Below are 27,132 nucleotides of genomic sequence, written 5' to 3' on the forward strand. Positions count from 1 at the left end.
TTAAGGCAGGGAATATCCAGCAAGTATCTCTAGGAAGAAGCACATCTCACACCTCAGCATCATGAGCATAGAGAAATGTAATCCCATAGCCTCTCACATGAGCAAGAAACACAGAATTTAAAAGCAAAGGGCTGTTTTCCTAGTCTAGGTGGGCCTAGCCCACTTGAAGACTTGGTCTTCAGCCTAGGTTTCCTGCTCACTCTTTCAGTTCTCTATGGCAGTAAAGCCATGCCCTGCTTGGCTGGAGTCCTAATGCACCCCTGCCTAGCTCTTGCCAACTCCCTGCCCTGTGCATGGTTCTGGATGCAATTCCCTAGAACTCCTATTTGCCGGCTGGGTCCCTACATCGACCAGACGCATCATTTGTATCCACAATAAAACCTGACTTCCAGCCCTGACAACTCCTTACCCCACCCTATAGCTGACCCTACTCTCTGACACCAACTTGAATAAAGGCGAAAATCATCCCAAGACTTCCTAGAACTTATGAATGGAGGGTCTAGTGGTCCTTTTACCAAGAACCATCCACATTGCTGAGTGAGGTGATAACCATCAGGGCAACAGATGGAGAACTCTTCATTCTCCAGAATTCTCAAGAGAAGATGAGTGCCCCCAAGAGGTCTGGAAATGAACAGAACTGTTCCACTTGAGGCAGGAATTTGCTTGATACTCTGAAGAGGGAAGAGAAAAAAAGAAAAGAAAGAGAAAGAGCTGGCAAGATGGCCAAAGGTTGAGAGTGAACCATCTCTTCAATCCCTGCCTCCTCTAACCTTCATCAAGTCTACATCAAAAACTCAGCAAATCCCGGAAGTGATTAGACGGTATATGGACACCAGCCAAGGAGAGGATGCAGACAGGCCTGGGAGTGGAGCATCTGAGGCATGAAACACTAAGTGAATGAGATCAAGAAATCACAGGTTCATCTCACAGGCCACGGATTTGAAGTTCTGGTCAACTTTAACAGACCTCTAAGGGTCAGGAGATGCCAGCTCATAGCTTAAAGTATAATCGTTTTAGCCACCATTTTACTGAGTACCTACTATGTGGCAAATTTTGCATAATTTGTTTTTTTAAACCTATATAACCCTGTGAGTCAGGTACTATATCCATTGTAGTGATGAGGAAACCGAGGTTCAGAGTGGTTAAATAACTTCCCCAAGGGACTTCCCTGGTGGTGCAGTGGTTAAGAATCCACCTGCCAATGCAGGGGACATGGCTTTGAGCCCTGGTCCAGGAAGATTCCACATGCTGCGGAGCAAAGCCACCGCAATGAGAAGCCCGCACACCGCAACGAAGAGTAGCCCCCGCTCGCCGCAACTAGAGAAAGCCCGCGCACAGCAACGAAGACCCAATGCAGCCAAATTAATTAATTAATTAATTAATTTCAATTTAAAAAAATAACTTCCCCAAGATCATACAACTATTTTGTCAGAGCCTACCTTTTGGGCAGCTGAGTCTAAAATCCATGCTCTTCCCACTATGATGTGTTGGACTTCAGAAGTCTCCTGGTTCCCTTCCATCTTCAGCTTGGTTTCTTCCCATTTTCCTTCAGTCTGCTCCTGACAGCCCAGCTTGAGTCTATGGTGAGATCAGCTCAGTTAGACCACAGTCAGCCACTTTACAAACATTTCTCAAACTCTTACCATTTGCCAGGACTTGTGCAAGAGACTAAGGATTCCAACACAAGTACAACACAAACAATGACCGGTGCTCGGTCAAGTGCTCGGTGCTGTGATGGATACGTACCTATGGTACTATGGGACAGCACAAGGGGAGCCCGTGTTCTGCCTTGGGGCAAGTAGTGGAGAACAGGTCATTGGAAGTGCTGGGTGGTTCTTTGGCCAGAATGGACCACACACAGTCTCCTGAAGCCAAACAGCTGAGCCTAGAGCTCTCTAGGGGCTATGACTTTTTTTTTCACTTTATTCCTTTGCCAATCAGGAAAGAACAGAAAATGCAGAAGCCTTAACAGATGCAATCCTACGCTGAAGGAAAGGAAAAATCAAGCCAAGATTTTCTGAGTATCTATGTGCCAGGTACCCCTTCAGTCCTCACAACTTCATTTTGCTGCAAGAATCACAGGGTAGTTAAATAACTTAACCCAGGGCGTTCAGCTGGAAAAGGCAGAGCTGGGCTTCAGACCCAGCCCCACCTACTCCAAAGGCCATGAATGATCTTTCCACTAGGTGCTGTCTCACCGCCTCTGGGCAGAAGCTGCTGGATGCCCACTTGAATCGACTGGTTGATTAAACGTGGGCACAGCAGGTGGCATGTGCTGCATGGGACTGTACCAACCTGCCCTTGCTGGACCCTCCCCACATCAAGGGATACAAAATAAGGAAATGTCTGAGGGCTTGGGGCCATGCTTGTCCACGCTTTTCAGCCTCTTCGGCACCGAAGAGCCTCCCCACAAGGCTGCCTTGATTCCCTTCATCTCCACCTGTCCTGCGCATCCGGGAAGCCTGAGCACCAGCCTCAGGAAAGTGTCAGCCAGGCCTGGCCAAGCATATGCCTGTGTCATTGGCACCACATGGAGCTCCAGCAGTCGGGAAGTGGAAGAACCCAGTGCCAGGGGCGGGGCAGGTGGCATCTCATCGGCCCCGCCACTGCTCTGAGAACCCTCCAACCTACTCTTGGCTTCCTCTCTGATACAAGGGCTGCCCACGAACCTTCATCCCCCATGCCCATGGCAACCCACCGGCCTGCGGTGCCATGCCAACCCACGAGCTGGCAGAGACACTACCGTGGCGAGATCCCCTCTGCCACCTGCCCGTTGTCACTCTTCATTGATCATCGCTGTCCTTGCACGGGGCTGCAGTCCCAGGCTCCAGGCTTCCAATCTGCTCTCTGGGAGGCTGACAGAGGATGGGCAGGGCTCGGGGAGACCTCCCTTCCTCACTCCCACCAGCTCCTTGCCCAGGGCCTGGATGTTGGAACAAGAGCTAGGAACCCAGATGGTAACTGCTGCCATCTAATTATGCGTGCATATGATATTAGCCAAAAGCATTTGACGGTCTCCTGCAGACTCGGGCAGATCAAATGGAGAGGCGCGCGGGTTCGAGGATTACTCCAGCAGGGTAATGGCTGACAAGACTGCCTGCTGCCACTCAGACGGCCACTGGCAGGCTGTCTCCTCCCATCAGACTCCTCACTCTTTACCTGAAGGAAGAGGAAAAGCTGGGGCCAGTGGGGGCTGGGGTCCTCCAAGGTGCGTGGCTCTTGGCCTTTCCCTAACCATGACCTGCCAGTCACAGTATTGAAGACCTTGAACTTCACCAGGAGAGAAGCAAAGGGTTTGTGTGTCCCCAAAAGGGCAACTAAGTGCTCATGGAGAATTCTGTTCATGTCCTAATAACCATGAAGGAGTCCCACGTTCTTCTGAGACTACCATCTCTATCTCACCAGTTGATAATCCTTATCTAAAAGGAAACTTCAACCCATGTGGCACTTTTTTGCAATTAATTGGGAACTATTATTGCCTTGGCCTTGCCCGGTTTCCTGAAGGTTAGATACCCTAACCTTGGTTTTATTATCTTTCTGGAACCTAAGATACTTAGCACATGCTTTGTACACATTAGGGGCTCAAGACATGTTTCTTGAGCTCAATTTCACAATTCTAGTCAGCTGTTCTCCGGTTATCTGCTATGACAGGTACCATGCCAGACACTGGGAGACAGACATGAGCAACCCACAGTTCCTGCCCTAGAAAATTCTCATCTAACCCACTAAGAGTTAATTATGAATGACGGCAGAAAGGGAAGAGGGATCCTCAAGAAGGAAAAAGAAGACAAGTGGGAGCTGAAGGCAGAGAGTGGACTGAATCATCAGAGAAGGAAGAGTTTAGGTGATGTATCAGCAAGGACTTGCTGAGGATTTCAACATTTGCATCGTCAATGTGCATTCACTGCACCCACTGCGTATGAGGCGGGGGGTTGGCAGAGGGTCTCTGATCTCAAGGAATGTACAAGGAAGTCGAGGGAACAGGACATATCTGTACAAAGATAGCATTGCTTCCTATACTCATCACTTAAGAAGCAAGAGAATGGCATGGAGAAAGCCCTGGTGACCACAGCAGTCAGAGGGCCTCATGGGCTGTTGGGATTTGCCAGAGCAGAGCAGAGTCAGTCCCTGAGAGCAGGATGGGGAACGCAGGATGGGGCAGGGAGCCAGCACTTACGTGCCCCTCGGGTGGGCTAGGTGCTGCGGAAGCTGACCCAGCTGAGGATAATGACATTTGAGGCCCAGTCTGGTGAACAAGCAGGTACCAAGGGACAGAGCTGTCTCCATCTTGGTCCAGGGTGAGAGTTCCAAGAAGATGTAGAGGCTCACGTTTAAGGACCGGGATTCAACTGAACCCTGGAATGAGGCTCGGTGGACACACAGGACAGAGCTCTCTCCTGCCAGAACTAGAATTCAGGTGCATAAACAATGTCATCAGAACTGGTACATGGCATCGAGGTGGGGCCAGCAAAGAGGATTGCGGAGGGTTCTCCCCTGGGTCCCTTTGGAGTAGCCCTCCTCACTCATTGAGTCCCTCTGGCCTGGACACAGGGTGAGGCCCCCCTTCATAGGAAGGGCCAGCACTCCAGCTGTGGGCAGGAGCAGCTAGAGGCTGGGCCCAGGCAGGGTCTCCCTAGAACAGGTAGGACTTGAGCTCTAAAGGATGCAGCAAGAGAGAAGGGCGTTATTGGCAGAAGCATGGAGTTACAAAAGACACAGAGGTAGAATTTTTGTATAGCATGCTTCTGGTCCAGTTGGGAAATATGTTCTACCGGAGCTCAATATTAAGATTAAAGAGTATTGCTTATTACATTGGGGAATACGGATAGGGGCTAGATTGTAGGGGGGAGTTGAATATCAGACAAAGGAGTTTGGGAATTTTTCTGGAGGAACTCTAGAGCTGAAGAGATATAGATACAGTGGAGGTGGAGGATTGCATCTAGGTAAGGTGACCCTTGGGATCTCACACTATCTGTGGAAAATCCTAAAAGAGAATAGCAAATACTCTCATATGTTGCTCGTAACCAGGGGGAGAGTTCCAGGTAGGAAGCAAGGAAAGAGATTGACTCAGGCAGTGTGTGCGTGCAAGTGAGTGTGTGTGTGTGTGTGTGTGTGTGTGTAGGACTAGGTGCTGGACAAGCATAGCCATGCCTATGTTGTGCTCTCTGCGTTCACCCCACACCTGGCTTTGGGTCCAGGGCTCAGCTTTGGAACTAGACTTGGTATAAAGACAAGGCAACACCAGCTGCCAGTTCACACCCTTCCCTCCAGCAGCTTTCTTCTCCTTTCCCTCCTCTTCCCTCTCTCTTGGTCTCCAGACAAGATGCCTTCCCTACTTCCACCTCCTCCCCCATCAGCGTGACTTCCTTCCAGCCACAGGGAAGCGGGTGTGTCAGGTTGTGGATCACCACGGAAGGGCTGACACCTCATGGGTAATGAAGAGAGAAAATGTATCAGGGGTGTTTAGGGGAGATGACAGCTGATCACTGAGACCTCCTCGTTGCCCAGATGTATTTTGTCAACTGATCACTCAGCAGACCGGACCTGGAGTTCAGTCAAGACCCCTGGGTGCTCCGGAGAGATGGGGACTCTTTTGATCCCAGATGCGCGTAACTCTGGTCCTAGCCACACTCCCGCTCTGCCCGTGGTGGGGAGGAATGAGGAGGGAACAGAGTCCCTTTGAAGCTCATCCTGGGACAGGGCAGAGCTTCCTTTCCCTGTAGAAAAATGAGAGCGGCAAGCTGTGATGTGCTTGGAAATCAAATCCCCTGAGAGCAGAGAAGATGTTCTGGCCAGGGGTACTGTGGCTTTTTGCATGGTCCTGACTTTCCCACGGCTCCTCCAGCCTGCGTTGACAACAACAACAGAGCCATGTGACCGCGAAAAGCCACCAAATCTCTCTGAACTTCAGCCTCATTATCTGCAAAACAGGCATGATTCTGTATTTTCTTAACTCTAAGATACCGTTGATTTTAAGACCCATCATTGTTTTATTTACCACTGAGAAAAAAAAGTAAATGCTACCAATTAAACTATGACATGCCATCAATTGTAAGACCCATCCCGATGTCAGAGATGTTAAAGTGAGAAAAAATGTCAGTGTGAAAATTTATGAGATAGGATAATAATCATTCTCACTGCAAGAGGTTTTAGAGAGGATCGAGTGAGTTGAGGAGCAGGGACATGTCTTGTAAGCTCTGAACCCCAGTGACGGGGCATGAGAAGATCCAAGATGGACCTGAGCTGCGTGCCCCGGGGAGCATTTCTTGGCCTCTCAAATTGGGTGGGCACATCCTTCGTGGGTGGTCGTGAGGCTTACACGCAAAGCATGTCACCCAGTACCCGATCATTATTATAGTCTGCCCAGAGTGGTTCTTTACCTGTGGAGGGGAGAGTAAAACCACCTCCTAGGGCTGTCACAAGGATTAAGAGATAACTGATGTAATGTATTCGTATAGTAGGATTTCAAAAACATTAGTTCCTTCTAATTCCTTTTCAGTGCTTATCACATTCTGCCATTTAGTATATTTACTTGTGTACTTATCTCTCTTGTTCTTTATGGTGCAAGGACGGTGACTTATGCTCATTTAGCAGAGGCAGGATGGAATTGTGGCAATAAAATGGGTTTTAGAGTCAGACAGAAAGACCTAGATTCAAATCCAGGCCCACTGCTTACTCACCAGTAGAGTGGCCTTGGATAAATTGCTTCATTTTGTTAAGCCTCCATTTCCTCATCTAAAAATATCATCTCTAAAAATACTCCAGGGACTTCCCTGGTGGCACAGTGGTTAAGAATCCACCTGCCAATTCAGGGGACACGGGTTCGATCCCTGGTCCGGGCAGATCTCACATGCCGCGGAGCAACAAAGCCCATGTGCCACAACTACTGAGCCTGGGCTCTAGAGCCCACGAGCCACAACTACTGAGCCCACGTGCTACAACTACTGAAGTCCGGGCACCTAGAGCCGGTGCTCCGCAACAAGAAAAGCCACCACAATGAGAAACCCGCGCACCGCAAGGAAGAGTAGCCCCCACTCGCCACAACTAGAGAAAGCCTGCGCGCAGCAACGAAGACCCAACATAGCCAAAAATAAATAAAAATAAATAAATAAATTTATTTTAAAAAAATACTCCAGTGGAAGTGCCTGGCTCATGAAACACGATTAGTAATATTCGTTGAGTGTGCGAATGAAGAGGCAAAAGAGAAGCTGCCCCAGTTGGCTTCCTTTCCAGTTGCCCATGCGAAAACCTGGTCACCCTCTTCTGCTCTCTAACCTCCTCACCTGATTAGTCACCAAGTTCTGGTCATGCTGTCTCCTTAATAGTTTATAATCTCTTTCTCCCTGTTGTCTTGCTGGTAATCTCTTAACCCAGGCCACCAGGCTTTCTAGGCTGAATTCCCGCAAGAGCCACTACAAGATTTTCTGTAGCAGATGCTGTTTGTTGCCTACCCAGAGTTGCCTTTCAGGCGTCCAACTCTCTCCCACGTGGCGCAAAGGTAAGTCTGGATTCATCAGAGCCAATCATGGTAAATTCATTCCCCTTGTCAGTGATTCATTCAGGAAGGGGCAGGGGACCCAAACCTGGCCAGTGAGGAATAAGAGGACATCTGCTGGGGTCTTCAAGGAAGGGTTTCCTTGCTGATAGAGACATACAGGAAGAGACGTGTCCTCGTCTTCCACCGAAGGCTGTGCTGTTGGTGCAGGAAGCCATCTCCCACTGTGAGGGGTCACGGCCAACATGCTGGGGACCGCAGAGCAGGAAGATGGGAAGGACCTGGGTTCTCAATGGCAGGATGGAGCTGTCCATTGAGCCAAGCCTGGACACTCCCTGATGCCCTGCTGCTCTCCACGTGAGATGAATGCTTTCCAGAAGCCTTGGGAAACGAATACAAGTACACATTTTACAACAGTGTCAGAACCAGAGCTGGAACTTTATCAATATTTGTGGAAGGAAGGAAAGGAGGAAAGGGGAAAAGGAAAAAAAATGAAACTGCCTTTTACCCCTTGCTCTCCTTCTAGACAGTTGTCATGGGTTTTTAGGCTCTGCATATGGGAAGAGAAGATTCCTTCCATAGAGTGTTATAAACATGCACTTGATGCATTCTCCTGAAAGAGAAACTGAGTGAAGCTGAAGAAATGTTTCCTTCCAATAACAAAATAACATGAGGCTATAAAGCTAGAGTATCCCAATGGCCTCATAAGCTTGGAGAGAGAGTGAAACACTTTTTAAAAAAAAAATTATAAGAGGCAGCCTTGTATAATTTATCTTAAGTGTCTTCTGGTGTCAATAGCTTGCAAATAGACAGTGCATCTGGTGTGGGAACTGTCTTGGTGGGGAGGGTAAAGAATAGGGTGGTGTTCACTGCACTCCTTTCCTTCCTCCCTTTTTTCCACAAATATTGATCAAGTTCCGACTCTGATACTACAGCTACAGGCTCTGGACCTGTCCAGATTTGTCCAGACTGTGGGGTGTGTCAAAGAGCTGAGCACTGCACTGAGTGCCCTGGGGGGGGGAGCTGCTGAGGCGGGGGGAAGGCAGAGGCTGGATGGGGGGCTGGCTGCCCTGTGGGTGGCAGGGAAAGAACAATTCCCTACCCCGATGGCAATGGCGGTGAGGCAGTTGATGGTTCACTGCTGAGAGGGGGATTGTATTAGTTTCCTATCGCTGCTATAACAAATTACCACAAGTTTAGTGGCTTAAAACAGCACAGATTTGTTCTCTTACAGTTCTGGAGGTCAGAAGTTCAAAATGGGTTTCACTGGGTTAAAACCAAGGTGTCAGCAGAGCTGCATTCCCTCCTGGAAGGTCTAGGGGAGAATCCATTCCTTGGCCTTTTGCAGCTTCTAGAAGCTGCCCACTTTCCTTAGCTCCTCCACCCTCAAAACTGGTCACATTGGGCCAAGTTTTTCTCAAGCTGCCATCTCTCTGGTTTGTCCCCTTTTGCTCTTTATTCTACCTTTAAGAGCCCTGATGATTACACTGGACCCACTTGAATAATCCAGAATAATCTCCCTATTCTCAGGTCAGCTAATTAGAAGCCTTAATTCCACGTGCAATTTTAATTCTCGTTTGCCATATTAAATGGTATATTCACAAGTTCCAGGGATTAGAGTGTGGACGTCTTCAGTGGAGGTTGGGGGACATTATTCTGCCTACTAGTCTGCCTCCTGATGCCCAAAGATACATGTCCATCCTACAAGCAAAACACAAATGCATTCACCCCACTTCTGGTACCAAACTCTACATTAGTCAGGGTTTAACCAGAGAAGCAGAACCAGTAGGAGGTGTATATTAAGAGATTTATTGCAAGGAATTGGCTTACAAGATTGTAGCGGCTGGCTAGGCAAGTCTGAAATGTGTAGGGCAGGCTGGAGCTCTGGAGCACGGCCTGAAGCTGCTGCCCACGGGTGGAATGTCTTCTTCTCTAAGGGAATCCTCAGTTCTGCCTTTAAGTTCAGTGGATTGCATCAGGCCTGTCCAGATTATCTAAAATAACCTCCCCTACTTAAAGTCACCTGATTATGTATTTTAATCACATCTACATTAGACCTTCACAGCAACACCTAGAATAGTGTTTGACTGAATCACTGGAGACTGTAGCCTAGTCAAGTTGGCACATGAAAGAGACCATCACACAGATGGAGGTGGCTCCCGAAGGACCCAGTCCTCTGCCTGTTTACCACAAGCTCCTATAAACCTGGAAAGGATGCTCGGTCCTGAGGATGGTCCTCTCTATGGAGTTAAATGGGCCTGGGGAGCCCTAGAAGCCCATTCTGCTTTTCTGCGCCACTGTTCCCAGATATTAGAAGCTTCTAATAACAAAGGCCAGGGTTTTGTGTTTATATATCTATATCTAGCAGGACCTAAGCTAGTGCTCCTTGTATAGGAGATACTCAGGCAATGCTGGTTGGAAGAATTTTATCTCTGTTGAATAAATGTATTCTCCCCTGTTCCTAACCTGCGAGCCCACTATGGCAGCTACAAAGTTTACTGCATTTCCAGCTACTAATTCAGATGTTGGTGTAATACAGTGTCATATGCGGCCAAGTGGCCTTGGTGGGATAATGGGGAATCATCCTAGGAGTGGAACTGGTGTGGGTGATGGTGAAATACGCGTAGAGGAAGAGGCCATGGCATCTCTTTGTAGAGACATTCACAAGCAGAAAAGAGCCCAGTCTGGCTGCATCAGAATGAATATTGACTTATCTAGAGACAAGTGTCCTCAGAATGGCCTGACAGCCTGGGAGTCTCTAGTTCCTGGGTGTTCAGATTTTTGGGAAATCCAGGATGCCTTTGGCATCAAGGACATAGAGGAGAGCATGATGGGCTGGCCCTTGGAAAACATTTTGTCTTAACCCCTTGTTTTATAGAAACTCAGAGAGGGACAGTGATTTGCTCAAAGTCACACAGCTAGCCACAGGCAGACAGACCTGGAACTAGAACCCGGGCTTGTGATTCTGATGCACTTTTCCCTTCTCACTATGCCGTCGTGTCAACCTCAGTGATATTATGTACCAGGATAGCCAGAACTCAATCTATGCATCTAGAAGGGTTAGGCATATTTCTTCAAAGTTCACTGATACATTCACTGCTGGAATATACAAAAATTGACTTAGAGATGGCTTTACCATCTTCCCCTTCAATGATTTCCGAAAGCATGTCCAATAAAAATTCAGTTTTTTTTTTACATAAATTTATTTATTTTATTTTTTATTTATTTCATTTTTGGCTGCATTGGGTCTTTGTTGCTGCGCGCGGGCTTTTCTCTGGTTGCGGCGAGCGAGGGCTACTCTTTGTTGCAGTGTGAAGGTGTCTTATTGCGGTGGCTTCCCTTGTTGCGGAGCACGGGCTCTAGAGCGCAGGCTCAGTAGTTGTGTCACACGGGAGGGCTTGAACCCGTGTCCCCTGCACTGGCAGGCAGATTCTTAACCACTGTGCCACCAGGGAAGCCCTAATCATTCATTCTAAATAAAAACAGTTTGTGACTTGGGCTTCCCTGGTGGCGCAGTGGTTGAGAGTCTGCCTGCCAGTGCAGGGGACACGGGTTCGAGCCCTAGTCCGGGAAGATCCCACATGCCGCGGAGCAACTAGGCCCGTGAGCCACAATTACTGAGCCTGCGCATCTGGAGCCTGTGCTCCGCAACAAGAGAGGCTGCAATAGTGAGAGGCCCGCGCACAACGATGAAGAGTGGCCCCCTGCTTGCCGCAACTAGAGAAAGCCCTCGCACGGAAACGAAGACCCAACTCAGCCAAAAATAAATAAATAAATAAATAATTTTTTAAAAAACAAAAAAAACAGTGTGTGACTTAAGAAACGTTCCTTGTCCATTCTCTTCAACCAAGTTACCTCCCTGAAGTCCATCCAATGCAGAAATTCTGGAGCCCTCACTATTTACACAGGATCATTGGTTACTTGCGATTGACAGGCTTGAGCCATCTCATGAAAATCAAGCCCAAGTAAAAATGTTTACGTCGCATGTATAGGGGTTCAGAACAGGCCTCCCCGCAGTAAGCCACTTTGGCAAGTGTATTATTTTGAGCTAAAGACAATCAAGACCTTGTGGACTCAAAAGAAATTACTGCCCTTCTACTACCTAGAAGAATTAGAATTGGGGATTTTTCCCAGAAAAAGAGTTACTCCCACAGATAAATTTTATCTAGGTGGGCCATCTTATGGCAAACATCTAATTACCCAACATCTGCTCTTCTTCTTGTACCCTGTGAACGACCCTCCTGTCTTTGAGGTCCCCAGGCCCCTCTCCCATTCCTTAGCTCAGGATGGCATATATACCTCATTTTACCTTTGTGTCTCTGAACCTCTCATGTATGTGGGGTTCCTGTACATACAAATTAATATTAATTTCCTCATGCTAATCTGTCTTATGTCGTTTTAATTATTTGACCAGCCAAAAGAAACGAAGGGAAGGGGGAAAGGAAATTTTCCCCTTCCCCAAATATGTAACTGGAGTATGAACAAGAACAATTCATGGATATACTCATAACATTTTTGTTTCCCACTGTCCCTGTATGATTCATTCCATGGGGGCAGTTTTCCCTTTGCCTGTGATGATAATCTTGGTTCCGGGCATGTTCCATAGCTGGGTGGCCATGGTGGGCAGAGTCCTAAGATGACCTCCAAGACTGCAGCCCGCTGGTACACACATTCTGTAAAATTCCCTCCCCTTGAGTGTGGGCAGGACATGTGAATATGCTGGGATAGTTACTCCTGTGCGTATGTCACACTACATAAGTCTCCTTCATAGCAGACTGAATGGAGACTCTCCTGCTAGGAGCTAAGGACCCAGGCTGACTGTCAGCAAGAAAATGGGGATCTCAGTCCTACAACCACAAGGAACTGAATTCTGCCAACAGTTTGGAAGAGGCTCCCAAGCTTTAGATGAGAACACAACAGCAGACACCTTAATTTCAGCCTTGTGAGACCCTGAGCAGAGAACCCGTGCCCAGGCTCCTCACCTATGGAAACTGTGAGATAATAAATGCGTATTGTTTTAAGTCTGTGGTAATACATTACACAGCAGTAGAAAACTAATAAAGTAACTTCCTAGCATTCTATCAAAGCATGAAGAGAAAATAGTATTTATATAGTACAGTGAGATAAACGGGCAAAGGTACCCAAAGCTGGGGGCACTGCCCTGGGGCTCGAACATGCCCCAGGCCCCAGTCAGCCACTCTGAAAGATGAGGGGCTCCATGTCTACTCCCACCTGTCAAGAAGCTCTGAAATAGAAGGTCCCACTTGCAGTTTGAGCTGTGAATACAATCTCCATTCAGATGTTTTGAAACAGGAGGGAAGGGGGCAGGGCACAGCCTTTAAAAGAATGACATAGCCCGAGGACACAACATAAACTATTAGAACCAAATAGTTCCAAGATTGTGGACTTCCACTAGACCTTAAGCCTCAGTATATGTTCATTGTAACACATCAGCACACTAAATGACACACCCACAGGTGCCATGACAGTTCCAAGGCCGACCATAAAGGTCAAAAAGTAGGTGGTGGCCCAATTTCTGGAAATCCCCACCGCTTCCCCAAAATAGATGGAATACTCCTCCCACTCATTAGCCTATGAAATTACCCACCCTTATAAAAACTGACAACCCCATACCCTGGTGCTGCTCTCACCTTCTGAGATGGCCCACACTCTGTCTGTGGAGAGTGTTTCTCTCTAAATAAATCCACTTCTTACCCATCACTTTGTCTCTCACTGAATTCTTTCCACAATGAGACATCAAGAATCTGAGCTTCATTAAATCCTGAGACCAGGTGTGCGATCTCAATTAAAAGACCATGGGTTCAAGTCCCAATCTAGGTTTTGGCTGGGTTTGAGTCCTAGAGCATGGATTCAAGTCCCAATCTGAGATGCACGGTTTCAGTTTGAACATTTGGCAATAATAATTTGATTTGGTGTTGAAATCGAGCAGGACCCTGTGGGGGGCCCTCCTGGGTACAAAAGGCCCCCTGTGTCCCCTGTCTCTTGTCTTGTAGAAAAAGGCTTTAGTCTCCAAGGCCTTCCCTCAGTTCCAAAGAGCAGACTCAAGCAGTTACTAATTAGGGAAGTGAGGGAATGCAGAAACAAAGGAAAAGCAATTAAGCAAGAAAAGTAATGTTAACAGTTCAGCAATAAAACAGAATCCTAGTTCCTCCTCAAGGAATATACGTAACAATCTAATGCATATCTTTTGAGTTGTTCTGCAGAAACAAAGATCCCCACCCAGGTGGAGGACGCTGACCACAAGCACCAAACCCCAGACTAATTGGAACCAGAATGTTGATGATTAAGATTCCTGAAACACCACCCTGTTACCTCTCCACCAGCCAGTTAGAAGAAAGTCCACAAACTGCAACCTTCACCCCAACCTTTGCCTTTTAAAGCCTCCCCTTTTAAACCCTCCCCTAAAAGCCATTGTGGAGCTTGGGTCTTCTGAGCCTGAGCTGCTCAATCTCCCTGCTTGGTGCCTGCAATAAACACTGTACTTTCCTTTACCACAACCTGGTATCAGTAGACTGGTTTGCTGTGCAGCAAGTAGACCCAAGTTAGGTTCGGTAAGAGTGTCACATTTTTCTCCCACTCCAGCAGTATCCTGCTGCCTCTGGAATGCTTACATTGGAAGAGGGAAGCAAGATTCTCTCCTGTGGTCCAGCAATGGCATCCCCTTGTCAGTGACCCTGACTCCACATCCTTCTCATCCTAATCAGAACGCTTCTTCCAGGCTGCTGGCCCTGATGGCCACCGACAGGCCCTTCTTAGGAGTGCCCACCTGATACTGGCGCATAAGGATTCTGGGAGGCTGGGAACCCTTCAGGCCTAAACATCTTCAACCTCTGTTCCCACGCTGCTGAGGTGTGGCTCTGGAGAATGCAAGCTTCACGCAGGGTGGTCAGGCAATCACCCCTCTCCCTGAGGCCCCTCAGGCCTGTCTGGGCTCCAGTCAACATCGCAGCCTCGGCTCAGTGGATGGAGTGCTGAGCCCCTTCCCAGGGACCCACCAGTTTCAGTTTAAACTTTAATAGAGTTCCTTCCAATTCTCCCTCCTCCACTCCACCTCACCCCCTGGTTGAAATCTTATCTCTTTTGGGGCTGAGAAAGAGACTGTTATTCTCCACAGTCTGGTTTATGATATAAAATCTGTGCTCTGAGCCCTCTGGCTTTGGCTTTTGATATTTAAAGCCAAGCTTTTGAAATTCAAAAATACCCTTTTTTCTCTCAAGCACCTTGCCCTTAGAATTGAAATCTGTGGCTCTCAATACCATCGCCTCTACAATAGATTTACAAAAGGCTACTTAAGAGCTCAAAAGCCAGGAAAGGGACTCTTTGTTCTCTCCGTATGGTCCCTACCCTAAGAGCAATGCAGAGAAGGCGCTTGCTGCCACTGGAACAGTGAGGCAGAGAAGTGAGGGGGTTAAAGAATTGGAAAGGCACCAGTTTAATATCAAATTTTTACAGTGAGGCATTTATAAAATGCTGAGGTGTGTTTCCCCAAGGCTTAGCTAGGTGTGGTTTTCATGACTCATTCCAGCAAAAGTACTAATAAAAGCAAGAAATAGTGCCTTTATAAATATTACACAAATCGCTGACAGGTAAATTTATTGTGTTCGTTTATGAGCATCTGTTAACGAACTGTTTGAAAATAATCTTAGAATTTATACAATGTGCAATTTTAAATACATCACTTATTTTATACTTGAAAGAGTACATTAAAATATTTATAAGAATCCACACATATATGGCCAACTAATTTTTGACAAAGGTGCAAAGGCACTCCAGTGGAAAAAGGGTGGTCTTTTCAACAAATGGTGCTGGGACAATTGGCTATTCAAATTTTAAAATATTAACTTCTATTCATATATCCACCATTTACAAAAATTTACTCAAAATGAATCATAGTCCTAAATGTAAAACCTAAAACAACAAAACTTCTGGAAGAAAATATAAGAGTAAATCTTTGTGAACTTAGAGTAGGCAAAGACTTTTTTTGACACGACATCAAAAACACCATTCATAAAAAAAAATTGATAATCTGAACTTCATCAAAATTAAAAATTTCTGCTCTTCAAAAGATACTGTTGAATGAAAAGAGAAGCCAAGGACAGGGAGAAAATCTTAGAATATGTCTTATAAAGGACTTGGATCCAGGGTGAATAAGGAGCTATACAAATTCAATAGTAATACAAACAACACAATTTTTCCAAATGAGCAAAAGATTTGAAGACATTTCACCAAAGGAGATGTAAGGATGAGCACATGAGAAGATGCTCAACATCTTTAGTCATTATGGAAATTTAAATTAAAACCACAATGAGATACCGCTAACAGAATGAGTAACATGAAAAAGGCTGACCTGATAAAGTATTGGTAGGGAACTCTCATACATTGCTGTTGGGAATGTAAAATGGTACAACCACCTGGGAAAATAGTTTGACAGTTTCTTAAAAAGTTATACATATACCTACCATATGGCCCAGCCATTTCTCTTTTAGGTATTTGCCCAAGAGAAATGAAAGCAGATTCCATACAAAGACTCTTACATGAATGTCCAGAGCAGTTTATTTGTACTAGCCTCAAACTGGAAACAACCCAAATGTTCATCATCTGCGGAATGAATAAACAAACTGTGTATATCCATACAATGGAATACTACTCAGTAATAAAAAGGAATGAACTATGGACACCCTGGATGAATCTTATATTGAGTGAAAGACACTAGACAAAAAAGAATACATACTGCATGATTCCATTTATATACAATTATAAAAATGCAGACTGATCTCTAGTGATAGAAAGCAGATCCGTGGCTTGCCTGTAGGGAGAATGGGCAAGAAGGGATAGAGGAGGACAGACAGGGGCAGGAGGAATGGATCACAAAGGGGCATAAGGAAATCGGGGTGGGGGTGATGGATATGTTTATCATCCTAATTATGGTGATGATTTCACAGGTAGATAGATATGTCAAAACTTACCAAATTGGACATTTTAAATACGTGCAGTTTCTTACATGTCGTTATACCTCAATAAAGCTGTGAAAAAGATATGTGTATAAAAACAACGTGTGTTTCTGGGTCTGTCATTGTTAGAAATGACAGACTTCCAACAATCAGGGACAGACTTCTAAGAAAATTCATGCATACCTTCTAAAACCTAAACTTAGTCACGTCCAGCTACATATGGATCTCAAAGATTCCCTTGTTAACCTCATTAAATGTTGTACACAAAATGAACATTTTTTACATGTGCTTACAATAAAATAGATAACTAATTTTTATTTTATTTTAATTAATTAATTAATTTATTTATTTTATTGTTGGCTGCGTTGGGCTTTCGTTGCTGCACGAGGGCTTTCTCTACTTGTAAGGAGCTGGGGCTACTCTTTGTTGTGGTGCATGGGCTTCTCATTGTGGTGGCTTCTCTTGTTGCAGAGCACGGGCTCTAGGCACGTGGGCTTCAGTAGTTGTGGTGCGAGGGCTCAGTAATTGTGGCTCACGGGGTCTAGAACGCAGGCTCAGTAGTTGTGGCACACGAGCTTAGTTGCTCCGCGGCATGTGGGATCTTCCCGGACCAGGGTTCGAAACCCTGTCCCCTGCATTGGCAGGCGGATTCTTAACCACTGCATCACCAGGGAAGTCCCTAATTTTTAAATGTTAATAGCTTATCAATAACTGAAACCAAGCAGGACCCTGCGGGGCCCTCCTGGGTACGAATCCTTTCCACTTCTTCCTTTTCTTGTTTGTAGGAAAAAGGCTTCAGCCTCCGAGACCTTCCTGAATACCAAAGGGCAGATTCATCCTGTTACCTCACTACCAACCAATCAGAAAAAAGTCACACACCCAGCAGCCTTTTGCATTGTCGACACATGTGTCTCTTAGGACAATTCATTTAGTTAGACAAGAGTCCACTCTTGGGCCCTGGAAGGGGTCCCTCTTCTGATAACACAGCTACAGGAGGGGAGAGTGATAAAGAAGAAAAACTGTACTGAGAGGGCTTCCCTGGTGGCGCAGTGCTTGAGAGTCTGCCTGCCAATGCAGGGGACACTGGTTCGAGCCCTGGTCTGGGAGGATCCCACATGCCGCGGAGCGACTGGGCCTGTGAGCCACAACTACTGAGCCTGCGCGTCTGGAGCCTGTGCTCCGCAACGGGAGAGGCCACGACAGTGAGAGGCCCACGCACCGCGATGAAGAGTGGCCCCCGCTTGCCGCAACTGGAGAGAGCCCTCGCATAGAAACGAAGACCCAACACAGCCAAAAATAAAATAAAATAAAATAAATAAATAAATAAAATCCAGCCATTCATATTAAAAAAAAAAAAAAAGAGTAACTTTTAAAAAACCCTAAAAAACTGTACTGAGAAAGGCCAGGATGGGGAGAGGAAGGGAAGGCGAGAGTGGGTTATTGAGCGCCACATAGACTGTAGGCATACCAATTCTAACAATCTGTCTATGTGCAGGTGCTTCACTTGTTATCTCAGTTCATCCTTAAAATCCAAGTTAAATACTACTGTTAAACTCCTTAAAAGGTGAGGAGACTGGCATCTGGTAGAAAATTTGAATAACTTGCCTTAGGTTAGAAACCATAACAGCTGGAGGAGTTTCCAGCTGTATTAGTTTCCTAATGTCGCTTGGTGCCTGTACCAATTTAGTGGCTTAAAACAAAACAAATTTATTCTTTCACAGTTCTAGAGGTCAGAAGTTCAAAATGAGTCTTATGGGGCTAAAATCAAGGTGGAGACTATGTTCTTTGTGGAGGTTCCAGGGGAGAATCTCTTCCTTGTCTCTTTAAGCTTCTCAAGGCTGCCATCATTCCTTGGCTTGTGGCTGCATCACTCCAATTCCTGCTTTCATCATGCACGGCCTTCTCCTCCCTTTGACTCCCTGTTATGAGGACCTACCTCCCTCTTATGAGGACCCTTGTGACTACATTGAGCTCTTAAAAGCAAGAAACAGGCACAAAATAAAGTCAGTGGCCCCCATGACAGCAGACCAAGACTTTATTGCAGTTTCAACCTCTCCTAAGAATGCGGTCTTTAAACAGACAACCTGAAATTTCCTGATCAGCACTAGCAAAGCAATCTGCATATAAGACCCCTGTCATTCCCTTCGCCTCAAAAGAAGATGACCTGGCTGGAAAGAATTCTTTCTTTTCTCTTGCTAAAAACTTCCTTGCCCCACCCTCCTTCTGCCTATAAAAACCTTCCATTTTGTACACATCCTCGGAGTATCACCCTACTATTTGCTAGATGAGATGCTACCTGATTCATAAATTGCTTAATAAAGCCAAGTAGATCTTCAAATTTACTCTGTTGAATTTTGTTTTATTTAATTAATTAATTTATTTATTTTTGGCTGCGTCGGGTCTTAGTTGCAGCACACAGAATCTTTGATGCGGCATGCAGGCTCTTCATTGCGGCATGTGGGCTTCTCTCTAGTTGTGGCGTGCGGGCTCCAGAGCATGTAGGCTCTGCAGTTTGTGGCACTCGGGCTCTGTAGTTGAGGCGCACAGGCTCAGTAGTTGTGGCATGCGGGCTTAGTTGCCCTGCGGCATGTGGGATCTTAGTTCCCTGATCAGGGATCAAACGTGAGTCCCCTGCATTGGAAGGCGGATTCTTAACCACTGGCCCACCAGGGAAGCCCCTTAAATTTTATTTTTTTAACAGAGCCCACCTGGATAATCCAGGGTAATCTCCCCACCTCAAAGGCTTGATTTAATCACAGTTGCAAAGTCCCTTTTACCATGTGTGGTAAGATAGTCACGGGTTCTAGGGATTAGGACACAGACATCTTTGGGAGCATTGTCTGTCTACCACACCAACCTTGGTTGATATGACTCCCTCGATCAAGAGGGAAGGCCCTTGCTGACCAGTCCCCAGTCCCCCTTCCCCATCCCACCTTCTCTCACTCCCTCCCCACAGTGGGCACTGCAGCCAGAGTTCACAACCTGGAAGCTTGTGGCATTTGGGTACCATGTTCAGCCCTATGCTGGGTTTGTGTAAGCTTTTCAGGATGGAATCATGTCTCTTTCATCTGCGTAGCCCCTATAGCCCACAACACGGAGCCCTGCACACAGGGAGACTTCGTATTTATTCAGCACCTGAGTGGCTCAATGGAGGGATGAGACAAAAGCATCAACTTTGTCTCCAACCACAAATGAAACAAAGACACATACATTTGCCACCATATAGAGGTTGTGTTTACTCTGTAGTGCAGTCCTGAGGGCTCATACCACTCTAAGGGTATGTCGAAATCCTAACCCCCAAGGTTATACCATTTGGAGGTGGGAGCGAATTAGGTCATGAGGGTGAAGTCCTCATGAATGGGATTAGTGTCCTTATAAAAGAGACCCCAGAGAGCTCCCTGACCCCTTCTGCCACATGAGAACACAGCAAGAAAACAGCCGTCTATGAACCAGGAAGTAGGCTCTTGCTGTAACAGGGAAGAGCCAAATCTGACTACATGTTGCATCTGTTTCTTTTACTTTAACCTTTGCTTTCCGCTGCTCTTGTTCACTAAAACGATACTACCTATACATAATGGCCCGCCTCGGGGAACACTGCCCCTCTGCCTGAATGTTAAACCAAAGTGCCTTTGTTCAGGCAAACATCCGGACCCTGTCCACCTGTGGGTGGCTATAAGAAAGAAGAAATTAACACATCCCCTTCCCGAGTCTAGCCATGCCAGGAGATATTTGCAAAACTTATGGCCTTTTCACTTTATTTCCTCATCTCCTCCCCCTCTCTGTGCTATAAAAGAAACTGGCATCCCAACCCCGATAAGATGGTTATTTTGAGACTCTAGTCCGCCATCTTCTCCGTCTGCCGGCTTTCCGAATAAAGTCGTCTTCCTTGCCTCAACACCTCGTCTCCGATTTAGTGGCCTGTCCTGCGGCGAGCAGAGTGAGATTGGACTCGGTAACATCGCCAGACACCAAATCTTCCAGCATCTTCACCTTGGACTTCCCAGCCTCCAGAACTCTGAGAAATAAATGTTTGTTGTTTAAGCCACCCAGTCTATGGTGTTTTTTTTTTTTTTTTAAATAAATTTATTTATTTATTTTTGGCTGTGCTGGGTCTTCGTTTCTGTGCGACGGCTTTCTCCAGTTGCGGAGAGCGGGGGCCACTCTTCATCGCGGTGCACGGGCCTCTCACTGCCGCGGCGTCTCCCGTTGCGGAGCACAGGCTCCAGACACGCAGGCTCAGTAGTTGTGGCTCACAGGCCTAGCCGCTCCGCGGCATGTGGGATCTTCCCGGACCAGGGCACAAACCCGTGTTCCCTGCATTGGCAGGCGGATTCCTAACCATTGCACCACCAGGGAAGCCCTCTATGGTATTTTTGTTATAGCATAGCAAACAGAGCTCACCACACCACACAGAGCTAACACCTTTATTTTACCTACGAGGGCGCCAAAGCTCAAGGAAGGGAAGGCCCCAGGCATTAGAGGTACCACCAACAATTTCATCAACCAACATTTTTTGACACAGTGGGCAAAAGGCACTGAGTTAGATACTGGTTCATCTACTCCAATCCCTGCACACACAGGTGCAGATGTGTGTGTGTGTGTGTGTGTGTGTGCTGCAGCCCCTATGAGATTGGAAAGAGAGGTGCTCAATATTCTTCAAGGCAGCCCTGCATTTCTATTTCTGGTTGATTAAATCCATTTCTTTGCTTATCTACCTCCTCTGGGGACAAAAGGGTTTGAGGCCAGAGATTTACCCTTTAACTTAAACTATAAGGCAATAACTCTTAAAACAGAAATACTCCAGAGTTCCTCCAAAGAATGTGTGAGTATGGGGAGCCAAGGAGTTGGGAATTGTTCTGGCCAAGTGGTTGGCACTTGCCTAAGTGGTGACGCTTTGCGTCCCCAGGATGGAGTAGAGAAGAGAAATGGATGAGAAAGAGGGGAGACGCTCTTCGATAACCTTCCACCTCTTCATTAGTCAGATTCGCACATGTAGTTTGGAATACTGTAAATTTCCACCCTCACTCACCCTCCACCTAATAGAACTTTAGAAATATACGTTAATGGCAAACAAAGATGTCTTTTCCCACCTCAAGGGTTTGGGACTCCATAGCATCTTTCTCCTGAGATGTTCTGACAGTAGCTGCTGCCCTGTCGACCTACAGCAGCGTTCATACAATAAACAATAGACCACGACCACATGGGCAGGCAGGTGGAGTACTGAACAAATCTAGGGGGGCACCGTTCACACTGTCATCATGCAGAGTTGTACATTCACTGTGACAGTTTTCCAGCAGATGGCAGTGACGTGTCTTGAGGAAGGAGCCCTTGTTTATAGGAGCTGAGGGCAGTGCTGCGATACCCAGAATGTCTGGTTCACCTATGTGACCTTAGGTTCTCTTCTTTAGAGAAATGGTGCTGGGAGTACAAAGCTGGTCAGAGGGCAAAACCATCCCCACCTGTGTCCATGTGACATGTCCTCGGTTGGGGATAGAAAAGTGACCTGGGTCTGAGGAAGGCAAACTGAGCAGCTGAGGGGAGTCGAATCTCCATCCTGGTCCCTGACCACACCCGGTGTGGAATAAAGGGTACGGAATGAATGTCTTTCTCACTGCTATGTCCCCAGAACCCAGCCTAGTGCCTGACTCAGAAAGAGTGCACAGTACCAGTTAGTTGAGGGAATGAATGAATGAATGAAAGAAATCTTCCCAGCCACCTGTGGGGTACCTGCGTGAGTGCGTGCTTCTCTATCACCGGGTGCATTCTCTCCCTTGAGTCCTCAGAGAGAGACAACAAAAGCAATATCCAGGGACCTCTCTGAAGGAAGGCAGAAACTGTCAAAATGAATTCACTTAAAAGACCCCTCACCAGGAGGCAGCCCTTGGAAAGCCCGCTTTCTGGGGGAGCAAATCTCCTCCTTCATCACCATGTGCTGCCCTCGCTGCTATAGCTCACTCTGTCCAGCGGTCTGTCCAGCTCTCGGCAAAGCTGATCTGCCCAACTCACTTGCAAGTCTGAGAGGTAATCACTGGCTTCCTCCAGTGTTAATATTCCAACAGAACTTCCCAGAGCCAGGCTGGAGCCCCGGCTGGTTTGGCTGGGTGTGGCCCTGCCTCTCTCCTCCCACACTGCCCATGCTCTGCACGAGAAATCCACAGATAAGGCAGAAATAGAAACTAGGTGAAAGTCTGGGCTGGGGCCAAGAGACTCCTGCTGGGAATTGCCAAGGGCAGAGTGGCCCTGGAACAATCAGCTCGCTGGCCTTAGGGAGAAGGGCTGGGGGACCCCAGGGTCAGGCTTCAGGTGCAGAGGGCTCCATCCTACTCTACTTTCTACTTGACTCCCTAACAGGTCAAAATTCAGATTGGTGAGACCTGCAAATGGAAGAATAATTACAGGAGAGGAGGATGGGGGAGCCAGATCCCCAAGAGACTTCCTTGTTTACCAGGCATGGTGTCTGCAATTGTCCTGGGGGTGGGGTGTCTGCAGGGAGCAGCAACACGGTTTGGGGGAATTTGTGAAGCCAAAGCAAGCTAGGGATGAAGGGATTGGCAAGGAAGGGACAATAAGGGATTTTGGCAGCCTGGAAACCTTTTCTGAGCATTTAAGGCAAATTCTATCCTATTCCTTCTCCCCTAAGTGATAGACACACTTGGGTATAAAAGAAGGTTACAAATAATTCTTCATACTTCACACTTCAGAAAGGATTTTCACATCCATCTCCTCGCGTGATTCTATAATAAGGTGGCAAGTAAGATCATTTTATTCCACTTTACAGATGAGGAAACTGAGATACGGGAGGTAAAACAACTTACCTAAAACCGCAATAATAAATACAGTTGCATCAAGAACTTTCTATTTTCCTAACACTAAGTTTTTACATAACCTATGTGACAATCTAAGGTTAGGAAACATGGCCAGTGTGCACCAGCACAGATCTGAGCATCTTTTCACCACATCTCCCCCTTTGCACAGAAAGAGCAAATGGCCAAACCAGGAGTGGACCCCAAGGCTCTGAGAGATGGCCCAGTGCCTTTGGCTCGGCAGACCCCACAGCCCGAGAGAGAGACCTCAGAAACCACCCTCCAGAGTCTGGGGGAATCAAGAAGAACCCCCATAACACATAAAACCCTGGCGGTCCAGTGGTTAAGTCTCTGTGCTTCCACTGCAGGTTTGGTCCCCGGTCTCGGAACTATGATCCCACATGCCGCACGGTGCACCCAAATAAATAAATAAATAAATAAAGCTGATCTTGTATTTATTTTAAAAAAACAAACAAAAAAAACTGGGTCTGACATGTGTAGGTGTGGGCATAGCACATGCCAAGCTGTTAGCAACACATAGAGATCGCTGGGAATTCCAAAACCTGCACTGTTTTCCCATCCCTTCCCACTCCCTGCCTCCCAGACCTGAGTTCTCCAGTGACCTAAGGGGGTTCACTCCAGGGCCTCCCTTCTGGAAGCTGAGCCCATCCTGCTGTTGGACACCCTGCTTCCTGTGTCACACCAGGGGCTAAAGCCAGCTCTCTTGGGCATGCTGCTTAAACAGGAAAATTAAAAGTACCATTTGGAACAGCAGTGGCAAACAGAGCCTTCTGTCTGAGGGTCTTTCTGCCGTTCTCCCAGTTCCTGGGTACCTTCTCTACTAGAGATGTTTTTCCCGGGAGGGTGAAGGGATGGGGGGTGGAGATGGACATTACCCTTTTCTTAAGAAGGTCTTTGTTGCTGTTGTTTCCATCTTTCTCGAAGGCTGAGAGCCCCTGCAGAGCTGTGAGGGCTACTCAGTGCCATGGAGACAACTGTGATATCAAAGGGGAGGATTATGGCTCCAGTGGGGAGGGAGGAGCAGGAGCGCCAGCCGGAAGCGGCGACTGACAAGAGAAGATGACAAGTCACTTTGGCCCCATGTTGAGAGCCGGTGGCAGAGTGTGAGATGCAGAGACAGGCCTTGTCAATTCTGAAGGATTGCCAGTGTCACAGGAAACAACACTCTTTAAAAAGGAGCCTAGGAATAAACCTACCTAAGGAGACAAAAGACCTGTATGCAGAAAACTATAAGACACTGATGAAAGAAATTAAAGATGATACAAACAGATGGAGAGATATACCATGTTCTTGGATTAGAAGAATCAACATTGTGAAAATGACTATACTACCCAAAGCAATCTACAGATTCAATGCAATCCCTATCAAACTACCACGGGCATTTTTCACAGAACTAGAACAAAAAATTTCACAATTTGTATGGAAACACAAAAGACCCCGAATAGCCAAAGCCATCTTGAGAAAGAAAAACGGAGCTGGAGGAATCAGGTTCCTGGACTTCAGACTATACTACCAAGCTACAGTAATCAAGACAGTATGGTACTGGCACAAAAACAGAAATATAAATCAATGGAACAGGATATAAAGCCCAGAGATAAACCCATGCACATATGGTCACCTTATTTTTGATAAAGGAGGCAAGAATATACAATGGAGAAAAGACAGCCCCTTCAATAAGTGGTGCTGGGAAAACTGGACAGCTACATGTAAAAGAATGAAATTAGAACACTCCCTAACACCATACACAAAAATAAACTCAAAATGGATTAAAGGCCTAAATGTAAGGCCAGACACTGTAAACCTCTTAGAGGAAAACATAGGCAGAACACTCTATGACATAAATCACAGCAAGATCCTTTTTGACCCACCTCCTAGAGAAATGGAAATTAAAACAAAAATAAACAAATGGGACCTAATGAAACTTATAAGCTTTTGCACAACAAAGGAAACCATAAACAAGACGAAAAGACAACCCTCAGAATGGGAGAAAATATTTGCAAATGAAGCAACTGACGAAGGATTGATCTCCAAAATTTACAAGCAGCTCATGCAGCTCAATATCAAAAAAACAAACAACCCAATCCAAAAATGGGCAGAAGACCTAAACAGGCATTTCTCCAAAGAAGACATACAGATGGCCAAGAAGCACATGAAAAGCTGCTCAGCATCAGTAATTATTAGAGAAATGCAAATCAAAACTACAATGAGGTATCACCTCACACCAGTTAGAATGGGCATCATCAGAAAATCTATAAACAAATGCTGGAGAGGGTGTGGAGAAAAGCGAACCTTCTTGCACTGTTGGTGGGAATGTAAATTGATACAGCCACTATGAAGAACAGTATGGAGGTTCCTCAAAAAACTAAAAATAGAACTACCATACGACCCAGCAATCCCACTACTGGGCATATACCCTGAGAAAACCATAATTCAAAAAGAGTCATGTACCACAATGTTCATTGCAGCTCTATTTACAATAGCCAGGACATGGAAGCAACCCAAGTGTCCATCGACAGAGGAATGGATAAAGAAGATGCGGCACATATATACAATGGAATATTACTCAGCCATAAAAAGAAACGAAACTGAGTTATTTGTAGTGAGGTGGATGGACCTAGAGTCTGTCATACAGAGTGAAGTAAGTCAGAAAGAGAAACCATACGCTAACACATGTATATGGAATCTGAAAAAAAAAAATTGTTCTGAAGAACCTAGAGGCAGGACAGGAATAAAGACGTAGATGTAGAGAATGGACTTGCGGACACGGGGAGGGGGAAAGGTAAGCTGGGACGAAGTGAGAGAGTGGCGTGGACTTACTTATATATACTACCAAGTGTAAAATAGATAGCTAGTGGAAAGCAGCCGCATAGCACAGGGAGATCAGCTCGTTGCTTTGTGACCACCTAGAGGGGTGGGATATGGAGGGTGGGAGGGAGATGCAAGAGGGAGGGGATATGGGGATATATGTATATGTATAGCTGATTCACTTTGTTATAAAGCAGAAACTAACATGCCATTGTAAAGCAATTATACTCCAATAAAGATGTTAAAAAAAATAAAAAAGTAAAATGGAGCCGTCCCTCTGAAGTGGGGACACCTGGAAAGTAGCAGTTGGCAGCGGGGCTGGGGGTGGTGCAGGACCAAGCAAACAGCGGTGGGCTGTCCTGGTAACACAGCACTGATGGAGGCAGGACAGGAAACAGACAAAGAAGGAGGGAGGGGAGAGGCCGATCTGTTGGCCAAGGCAGAAGGAATGGATCCTCCAGAAGGGTGGGAATGAGGCTCCCAAGACGTGGGTATTCTGGAGCCAGAAGGTTTGGCTAGACCTGCATATAGTAAGGGTTCAATAAACAATTGCCATAGAGGACGGGCAACCTCAGAGGTGAGTCCCAGGGCTCAATCAATTGACCAGGATGTGTTGTGAGCTCACCTTGCTCCTGGTGACATGCTAGGCAACTTATCAGACACAGCAAATACTAGGCATGTCCCTGCCTTCCTGATTGGTTGCAAGTACATATCAATGACACATCCGTTCCTGAGAGCCCAGAGCTCGTGGCAAGTAGGTGGGCAGGGAGTGGCTAGGCTGGAGGCACCCCTCAGGAGAACTGGCAGCAGGAAAGAAGACAGAGGGGAGAACCGGGTGGTCCCATGGAAACAATCTACTTAATTTCTCTGGACCTCAGTTTCCTCATCTGTACAATGGAACACCTTGCACTGTAGGATGCTGCATCAAAGACACTCTTCCTACCTTTCCACCAAGGTCCAGTTTCTTTTCTTCTGTCGCAGCAGGGAGCAGTCCGTGACATCCATATCTCTCAGAACAGAAATAACTCGGGCCGTG

General features: G+C 46.6%; 1 long non-coding RNA gene across 1 annotated transcript; it reads right to left on the reverse strand.

Annotated features, from left to right (window-relative positions):
• Positions 1 to 1,445: 1,445 nt before the first annotated feature.
• Positions 1,446 to 27,132, reverse strand: LOC130708924 (uncharacterized). Its single transcript, XR_009009305.1, has 3 exons — positions 27,040 to 27,132; positions 7,584 to 7,876; positions 1,446 to 1,578 (listed from the first exon to the last, which is right to left on the reverse strand). It is a non-coding gene; the product is annotated as an uncharacterized LOC130708924 (long non-coding RNA).

This window comes from Balaenoptera acutorostrata, chromosome 9 (genome assembly GCF_949987535.1).
Source record: "Balaenoptera acutorostrata chromosome 9, mBalAcu1.1, whole genome shotgun sequence".
Classification (NCBI taxonomy): Eukaryota; Metazoa; Chordata; class Mammalia; order Artiodactyla; family Balaenopteridae; genus Balaenoptera; species Balaenoptera acutorostrata.